The sequence below is a fragment of the Coenobita brevimanus genome, chromosome 100, assembly GCF_032717465.1.
Source record: "Coenobita brevimanus isolate Jiangsu-jjx chromosome 100, ASM3271746v2, whole genome shotgun sequence".
NCBI classification, from domain to species: Eukaryota; Metazoa; Arthropoda; class Malacostraca; order Decapoda; family Coenobitidae; genus Coenobita; species Coenobita brevimanus.
The window spans coordinates 8,969,186-8,979,585 of NC_137053.1; the positions used below are offsets into that span (position 1 = coordinate 8,969,186).

At 40.8% G+C, this 10,400-nt stretch overlaps 1 non-coding gene across 1 annotated transcript; it reads right to left on the minus strand.

The window, feature by feature from the left end:
• Positions 1-6,795: 6,795 nt before the first annotated feature.
• Positions 6,796-6,914, minus strand: LOC145414777 (5S ribosomal RNA). The gene has a single exon (XR_013899932.1). It is a non-coding gene; the product is annotated as a 5S ribosomal RNA (ribosomal RNA).
• Positions 6,915-10,400: the final 3,486 nt, after the last annotated feature.

Consider the following 10,400-nt stretch of genomic DNA (forward strand, 5'->3'; position numbering starts at 1 on the left):
TTGGCTTTTCCGCGTGGGTCACCTACTAGGTTTCCATTTGGGGACTGTAACGGTGGAATGGAAGAGGTGGTAGTGAAGTTAGTTTTGAATGAATTAAGGGTTGACCAGAATATTTTGTTATCATTTGGATTGTTTAGTGGTTTGTTAGCTTATCTATCTATCTATCTATGTCTATCTATCTATCTATCTGTCTGTCTATCTATCTATCTCTCTCTCTCTCTCTCTATATATATATATATATATATATATATATATATATATATATATATATATATATATATATATATATATATAATTATCAGCCATTGAGATCCACTGCAGGACCGGCCTATCCCTACCGAAGCCAGGACGATACAGCCAATGTATTTCTAACCCTATCCACTCATACGCTGATGACTCCACCCTTCACCTTTCCATTCGGTTCCCGCAACGCCCATCTCAACAGTTACTTCAAGAAACAAGGGATGAGGCTATGGCACACCTAATGTCTGACTTGGCTCGTATCTCTGACTGGGGTAAAAATAATATGGTTGTCTTTAATGCATCTAAGACTCAGTTCTTACACCTATCAACCCGACAAAATCTTCCACAGGTATACCCACTAATGTTTAATAATATTCAGCTTAATCCTGCATCATCCTTGAACATGCTTGGGGTTTCATTTACTCGGGACTTATCTTGGAAAGATCATATTACATCTCTTGTAAAATCTGCTTCCAAGAGATTGGGTGTGCTAAGCCGACTTCGCTCTTTCTTTACCCCTGCACAATTGTTGACTCTATACAGGGGTTTTATCTGCCCCTGCGTGGAGTACAACTCTCATGTGTGGGGAGGCTCCCCACATACAGCTCTTCTCAATAGGGTGGAGTCAAAGGCTTTTCGTCTCATTAACTCTCCTCCTCTTACTGACTCCCTTCAACCTCTGTCTCTTCGCCGCACTGTTGCATCTTTATCTCTTTTCTATCGCTACTTTAATGGTCACTGCTCCTCTGAACTGTCTGCTTGCATTCCCCCACCTCTAGGACAGGCGCGTAGCACCCGTCTGGCAGCAAACTCTCATCCCTTTTCTGTCTAACTCTCTAATGCAAGAGTTAACCGTTACTCCCAGTCTTTCATTTATGCAACAGGTCAGCTCTGAAACTGTCTCCCTCTGTCTGTATTTCCTGCTGCCTATGATCTCCAGTCTTTCAAACGCAGTGTGTCCAGGCATCTCAAAATGATCGGATATTGAATTTGGCTCTCTATTGTATTTTGTTTTTCTTTTGGAGGGAACTGTTACTGCGGGCTCATGGCCTTTGGTTCCTTCTTCATCGCATTAAAAAAAAACAAAAAAAAACAGTGGCTTAGGCTGTCTGGTAGAGACTGTATGTAGGGTGAGAAGTGCTTGTGAGTTTGATCGTAGTGTTGTAGTGGCTTTATATGTGTGTGTTGTCTGTTAACCAAATGAAATCGGCCAGTCTTAAGCCGACTGGTTGCAAATATACTTGTATGCGACACTGGTTCAACCACAGCACCCCTTATGTCCGCCAAAGCGTTCAGTGGCTCGGTGAACGCTTCCCAGAGTTTTTCAACTCTGGCGGGAGGCTAACCCGCGTCCACCAGCATGCAAGATGCACACTCTGCCACTGTAACACAGAGTCTCTCTTTCTCTCTCTCTCTCTCTCCCTCTCTCTCTCTCTACACATGTATATCTATCTATCTATCGATCTAGCTAGCTAGCTATACATACATACATATCTATCTGTCTATCTATCTATCTAGATATACATACATACATATCTATCTATCTATCAGTCTATCTATCCATCTCTCTCTCTCTCTCTCTCTCTCTCTCTCTCTCTCTCTCTCTCTCTCTCTCTCTATACATATATTATCAGCCATTTCAAGTCCAGTGCTGAATAATGCCCTCCCCCATCCTTTTCCACTAATTCCTTGGCTGAGCCAGACTTTGCCACATTTTGTCTGCACACTTCTCTATCTCATCACTCCACCTCCTGTCTAGCCATTTTCTGTTACGCTTACAGTCTCTTGGAGTCCAATCAGTCAGCCTATTGCTACATTGGTTGTCCCATGTTCTTGCTACATAACCTGCCCACCACCATTTCTGTTCTTTTATACCTTCTTTAATGTCTTTGACTTTAGGTTGCTATCTCATACAAGTTGATCTTTTCATGGCACTTAAAGATATTCACAATTCCGACCTTTCCACTGCTCTTTGAAAGGATTAGTTGATTTGCCATCGTTTTTGTCAGTTGCCAGGTCTCACAACCGTATTTCATGGCTGGGAATATACATTCATTACAGAATTTTCGTTTCATACATACTGCCAAGCTACTCTTCATGATGTCACTATGTTTACCGAATGGTTTCCATCCAACTGTAAAACATCTTTTTATTTCGCGTTCATGATCTTTCGTCAATTTTAGTATTTGTCCCAAGTAATTGTACTCCTCGACTTTTTCATAAACTTCCTCACTTATTGAGATGACGCTCTTTGGTGTATTTGGATTAAATATTACTTTAGTTTTGCCCTGGTTTATCTTTAGCCCTGCTTTGAAACCTTCTTTGTTAAGGTCATCTAACATTTCTTGCAATGTTTCTGTTGTTTCTAAGGCAAGGACAATATCATCTGCAGATCTTAAAAAGGTTATATTTTCTCCATCTATTTTTACTCCTTTGTGCTCCCACCCTAGCTTCCTGAAAATACTTTGTAGGCATGGCGTAAATATTTGGGGAGAAATTTTCCATTCCTGGCGGAGACCGTTCTGAGTCGTAATTTTTTTCCGAGTCTTTCTCTAATTTAACTTTGCAGTTTCCACTTTATACATGTTTTCGAGAAGTAGTATCTATCTATCTATTGCCAGACGCCTCAATCCCGTACGGGGTTCAAACATATCGCCTCCACGTCGCCCTGTCCCCCACCATTTCACTGCCCTGCTCCGAACTCACACCCCCCTCACTCTTATACCTCTCCACCCCATCCCTCCATCTCATCCTCGGCCTCCCCCTCCCTCTCCCCCCCTCCACCTCACTCACATACACTCTCGTCGTCACTCTCCATCCTCACCAAATAGCCAAACCACCTCAGTGTGTTCCTCCTATCGCTTCCTATCACATCCACATCCACACCACAACGCTCCTTTATATTCTCATTTGTCAGCCTGTTTCTCCATGTGACTCCACAGGCTCCTTGCAAATAACTCATTTCCACTGCTCCCACTCTTGACTTGTGTCCTTCCAACAATGTCCAAGCTTCACTTCCATACGTTAGAGTTGGTATCACAATACTGTCATGTAGTAACTTTTTCACTTCCATGCTCACTTCCCTGCTTCTTATCACTGCTTTCAAAGAACCAGCAACCTTTCTTCCTTGGTGTACCCTTTCAAGCACTTCACCCTCCAAACTTCCATCCTTACTCATCACACTACCCAAGTACTTAAACGTACTCACATTTTCCATTTCCTCACCATCCAACCTCATTGTACATTCACTGACTTCACCTCTCTCAAAGACCATCACTTTACTCTTCCCTACATTCACTTTTAGATTCCGTTTCTTACACACTCTCCCAAACTCATCCACCAAGCCTTGCAGCTCCCCTTCGTCGTCACTCAACAACACAGTATCATCTGCAAACAACAGTACAGGGAAGAGTGAAGAGAGAAACAGTACAGGGAGTTTCCAAACACTACCCTCTCTCACCAGGGCCACTCCAACATCCACCTCCCTACCTCGTACCTCTTTTATTACCCCATCCATGTACAGATTGAACAACCAAGGAGACATGACACATCCCTGTTTCAACACAATCTTCAAAGAGAAAAATTCACGCAGTTCACCATCCACACGCACGCACTGCAGCCTTAGCACCATCATACATACTCTTCAAAGCATTCAACAACATCCCACCTACTCCATATATTCTTAATACTTTCCACAGTCCTTGTCTATCCACCCTGTTAAATGCGTTTTCCAAATCCATGAAAGCTGCATACAACTTCTTTCCCTTCTCTAGAAACTTTTCCACTAAAGATTTAAGAATGAATATCTGATCTACACAACCTCTTCCCTTTTCTTCTCCAACTAATTCCTCTGTTCTTTCCCTAACTCTGTCAGTAAGTATCCTACCATACACTTTTCCTATTACACTAAGAAGACAAATGCCCATATGATTTTAACACACTTCTTTTTCCCCTTTTCCTTTGTACAAGGGAATAATTATACCTGATTTCCAATCCTCCGGGACTATACCTTCCTCCCAAGCCAATCTGCACATCTTCCACATCCATTTTACTACTATCTCTCCCCCATGCTTCAGCATTTCACCACACACTCCATCAATTCCTGGGGCTTTCCCCCAATTTGACTTTCTTTATTGCTTCCACAACTTCTAAGTATGATGTTCTAATTTACCCCTTGTTCCCGCAATACATTTATAATTGCTATGTGCTCCACAGAGTCGAATTCCTTTTCGTAATAAAAAAAAAAATAAATAAACACAGAGGTTTATTACGAGCGAGCGAGTGCAGCGAGAGAAGCGAGAAAGCACAGCAAAGCAACGTTTATGTTCTGCTGAGCAACGAGCGGCCCTACCGCGATTATTTTCAGAGGCAAATGTCTGTTCTACTGTGTAAGACAGTGATGACATCCATTCAGTGGGTAGCAAATGCATTCAATATTTTTTTTTACTATATTTTTACTCATGGGACTAAAGAAACACCCTGGAATCCCAGCTTTCCAAGGGAATGTACCGAGGATTTTCAATTGACAATCTCCACTCTGAAATCGGATTAAAAAGTATTTCGTGTTGTAACACTATGTTTTCTTCCATGAATTCATGTTTAGGGTGTAAAATCAGCAAGGGCAAAACCTCCATATCCGGGTTTTATCATTCGATCAATAGCGTTTACCGACGCAGTTCTCTGACATTGCAAGTTGGGAGCAGATAACTGAACATTGCACATAATGCCTCACTCTATGCACATCCAGAAAGAAAACATGAGAAAGTAAATATTTTAGTTCAACTGTTCTTCTCTTATCGTTCAACTACCTCACCAGAAATGTCGAAAGATTACACCAAGGTGAAATTATGATGATTGGCTTATGTACAAATACCCGCTCACTCGTTAGGCGCTCACAAAGCTCACTTGACTGGTTATATTCTGTAGTCCTCTCAGTTAGCTGATTCATTGTGTGGAGATGATTAGTAGTGAAGTATCATCCTCAGAATCCTGCCCGCTCACGAGGTTGATTTTCTTTCAAATTTGTTATTCTGTTCGTAAGGACTTTAGTGAAAAACTTGTAAATAACTGGTAATGAGCTAATGGGTCGATAGTTATAAAAATCTTTTGAGTCGCCTTTTTTATAAAGCGAAATAACTATTGCATTACACGATGATCTGGGAATTTTCTTTTTTATCCATCCATCATCCAATCTTATGTTGCCCATGAGAAAGGTAGGAGCCTTGGTCTTTCTTTATACAGTGAGTAAATAAGTGGGCAAGCCTGTTTTGTACTTCTACTCCTGCAACTGAGAGTATATTTGTTACTATTCCGTCTTGCACTGTCTTCCCTTCCAAGAGAAATGTTTACTTCTTCCGGTGTTACCTCAGGTATTTCTCTTGTGTCAACTGAAAAACTACCGGTACCTATTGGTACTATTGTACTATTGTCTTTGATTCATAGAGTTCTTTGGAAAACTCTTCGACTCACATCACCATCCTATCTCTGCATTTAATGACTTCACCGTTTTTGTCTTTCAGTGTCAGAATTTGTTCTTTTTCTAGTACCATTTTACTTCATACCTGATTCAGACTTTTTCCTTTTTTGATGGCTTTTCTGATCTAATCCATGTTTCTCTTTCTTTTTTCTTCTCCTTGTCTCTGGCTAATAACCATATTCAATTCTTGCCTTTTTATTTCATCTTTCTTTGGTTTTACTTTCATCTCCTTTCTTCTTTTCATGGGCTCGAGGGTCATCTTTGAATGCTTCGTGGCTTTGACTGTAATATCACTCTCTACTACCTCCACTAATTCTCTTAGCACTTTTGTAAGTCTATCATTTAGCTCACCAATGTCACACTCAGCATTACTTAGAGCCTGAAATCTGTTCGTTACTTCTAACTGAAAGACTATTTTGTTTTTGCTTACTTTTATTATCCATAGCTTTTAATTTTTTATCAGATCATATCTTTTACTTCTGAAATTGAGTCTGGCTGTGCAACCCACCATTCTATGGTCACTTCTTGTATTCACTTTGTTGATAACTGTGACATTTGTAATCGTGTTATTCTTATCTGCTATAATAAAGTCAGTTTCATTCTTTGGACTTCTACAGGTCCATTTTCTCCCTGTTACTTTGAGAAAGAATGTGTTTATTATTCTCGAGTTATAAATTTCAGTAAAATTTATTATTTCACCTATGTCATTACTTTCTCCCACTCAGAATTTTCCCACACATGATTCTCCATTTTTTGATTTGCCAACTTTTGCATTGAAATCTACCATGATTATAGTATATGTGGTCTTTTCTTCTTCCATAATCTGGGAGAGGTCGTCAGAGATTGTTCTATTTCTTCATCTGAGCTTTGAGACCTCTGTGCATATACTTGTAATACTTTCAAGGTGAAACTTTTGCCTATTCTAATTACAATCCGCACAGCTCTGTGAGATACATTCATTCATTCATTCATTGCCAGACGCCATGTATCCCAGACAGGGTGGCCAAGGGCTTAGAGTTAATTGTTTTACAGGGAGGGGCACTGATCCTCCACCAACCCCACATGACACGTAGGGATGCCAACAGCATCTGGTGTTCCCAGGCGGTCACCCATCCAAGTACTAACCAGACCCAACGTTGCTTAACTTCGCTGATCGGACGGGAAGCGGTGTACTCAACGTGGTATGGCCGTTGGCACTACCGACTTTAACTCGCCGCATGCCAGTGCCACTTTAAAATGGTTTGACATAATGGTGCAGCCAGTGCCAGTGCCATTTTAAAACGGTCTAAAATAAAAAACTTCACTGTGACCGCATTTTTCAAGATTCGCGGGTAAAAATTGGCAGGCATGTAAGGTAAATGTTCCTCTACCATCCCCCAGGCTGTCAAGGCCATACACTCACTCGCTTCCCCCCCTCATGCTCGCTCTGCCTCACTCTGCCTGTGTGCCTCACCCAGTGCTGTACATAGTGAAGGCATTTTGTAAATATTTTCATGTAAGTGTAAGTTGTAAATATTTTCTTGTAAGTGTAAGGACTATATAGTAAAGTCAAGTTGTAAATACCTTCTTGTAAGTGCCAGGACTGTATGTAATGAAGTCAGGTTGTACCTATCTTCAAGTAAGTGTAAGATAAACGCATTCACAGTGAGAAAGACACGCAAATTGTGATAGATGCTGAAGTAATGAGTGATCAGAGAAGTGTACTGAACATTGCTGTACCTTCCCAGCATAAATACCTGAGTATACCTTACATAGAAAACGGCTTTCTCTCACGTACGTGGTGAGCGTGAGAGAGCTGCTATACCTGTACACGTGTATGCAGGACTCAATAAAATTCATTTTTTAGCCTCGGTGAGCATTTTGTTTCCACATCAAAATCTATCATTTTAGCCAAAAAAAAAAGTCAAAAAATGGCCGGCACTGGGATGACCCAGAGGGCTAAAAATTGCCAGCATGTGCTGGGTTAACAATATTCTCTGCAAGATATCCATGAATTAGAAATCCTACACCACTAACTCTTTCAGTTTGTTCTTCCTCTGTAGTAAAATAGGCGGGTGCTGTCTTGGAACTGAATAAATTTTTCTTCTTTTCTGTGAATCTCATGCACACCTACAGTAACTCAACTAATGTTTTCTAATAGGCTCGTTCACAAACTCAGGATTTGCCAGTGATTGCTGGTGCCCAGACGAAGTCCTCAAGGTATTGTTTTTGGTCGAGTTTCTTTGTTTGTTTTTGTTTTCTTGTTTCTTTCATTGTTAGCAACATTACAGAAAAACGGGTGAATAATGATTACATGAAACTTTCAGGATATGTGAGCAGTGGTTCCAAAAGAAAGTGATTTAATTTTGGACGTAATCAAGTGGCCCTGAAAGGTCAAAATCAAGGTTACAGATTTTCAGAGGGCTAGAATTTGAAACCAGTTGAAGATATATCTACTATTATGAATACACAGGAGCTCTTAATGTGGGCTGTCATCTGGCACCAAGACCTTTGACCTGGAGTGACCTTGAAAGGTCAAACTCAAGGTCCTGGTATTCCGAGGGTTATTGCTAGAAACTGGTTGAAGATAGAGAGATATTTACAATAAGGAATATATACAAAGTCCCATAAAGGTTTTTAATTAGTAACATGGTCTTTGACTGTGACCTTGAAAGGTCAAACTCAAGGTCATTGATAATCAGGGGGCTATAACTCGAAACTTATTAACCCACCCCATCCCAGCAGACTTTTCACCAATGACCTCCCCCAATCCCGGCAAATTTTCTATTTGTTTGGGGGGGCTAAAACCCCTGCTTTTTATGAGACACATCCAAAAACATAGAGAAATTGCTCACTTGAGCTTAAAAATGCTGGTACAGGTGACCACACTTTCTCCTAGCAGCATGGTCTGTGGGGCCTGGCTCCAGAGAAAACGTCTTCTACAGGAGGGGTAACTATTCCAAACCACTCAAATTTGGTAGAAATTTACTTATTTGGTACTAATTTATATGTAGTACAAGAGTATATTGGTTTTCACACAGTACTATAGGTGATATAAGCGTTGTTTCACTCACCAAACACATCAACATACCCCACCTTTTTTGGCAACATTACCTGCTCATCACTTCTCATCGTTTGTTCGTCTAACACCACATAAACATAAACTTTGTCCTCCACACTGGCTTTGAATGGGGAATCACTCTCACTTTGAATTTCGTACCGTGGCGCGACATGTCTTTACTGGCCAGGTCACTGGTAACAGATGAGTTGCTGGGACAATGGCATGCAGGTGGGGGGGTCACGCGGGGTAAGGCATTGTCCCTGCCTGGCCTCGGGTAGAGGAAGGTGTCCCGAACATACATACCAAAACTCACGCGCGAAATTTGAAAAATGTGCAAATGATGGACCTTGCAGTTGCGGCGTGTTTAAAAGTGTCAACGGGAGTCTCAGTGACAAAATGTTTGGACGCATATGTACGTCAACGGGACACGGTGGGTTAAAGATAGATACCGGTATATACTATTATCAAGATATGGGAAGTCTCATATGGACTTTTATTTGGCACCATGCCCTTTGACCATGAGTGACCTTGAAAGGTCAAATGCAAGATCACAGATTTTCAGAGAGTATAACTTGAAAACATTTGTACCATTACCTTGGACTTTAACTGTGTACCATACTGACACTAAATTAACCCACTGACTGCGGCTGTATCATATATTATGATATCTGAGTCCAAATGGCTCTGACTGTTGCTGAATCATACATAATTTTTTGTTTTCAAAAATTCCGCCAACAGAAATGGCATGAAATAAATCAGCTAGCAACTCATGGTACCCTATAGAGTATTGCCATACATAGATTATGCATTTTTTTCAGGAGCAGAGCTCAGCTCAGTTACCTACAAAATGACGAAGGTAATGGTACGAAACCTTCTCCATGCCGCTGCTAGCCCAAGCAAATATTGGATGAAATCTCTGGATGAGTGTAGTGTTGATAGTGATACGTTGTTAGATGATGACAGTGATGGTTCAGATGCTGATTTACACCTTATCTGATCGCAAGACTGACACTGACGAAACACTGCAACCATAAACATCATTTGCCTGGCACCACCACAGAGGGAATATTTATTACTTCATGGACTTGTTTCACAGGTAATTTTTTTGTTTGCTATATTGTGGTGTATACCATTGCACTCGGGATTTTTTTCTCTATCTTTTGACAATATTATTTTTTTTCTAATATTGTTTTCTAAATATTTGAAAACTGCTGCACATAGGATGTACATGTAAACAAACACTGACACAGTGAATGGGATGGCAGTATCGATTCAGTATTTAACAGCAATAAAACAACTGCTGTCGGGTAAGGCTTGTTGTGCCTGGCAGCACTTGTTTAATTAGGAACTTGATCAACTACTCCCTGCACGCAAAACCATATATATTCTAAAATCCCTTCCATGATATTTACTGATGAAGAGTACATAAACTCTTCAATACTGTAACCATTGGTTACTATTCCAGTTTTCTGTATATGATTTATTACACTTCCTTTTCAAAAATCAATACAAATGGCGTCTATTAATCAAGCCTCGGAGTCCCCAGGGGGGGGGACCATAAATGCCCCCGCCATCTGCCCCTCTCCCGGTGACGACTCGAGGTGCCTGGAACCACTGTCTGACTCTCTTCTTCTTCATTTC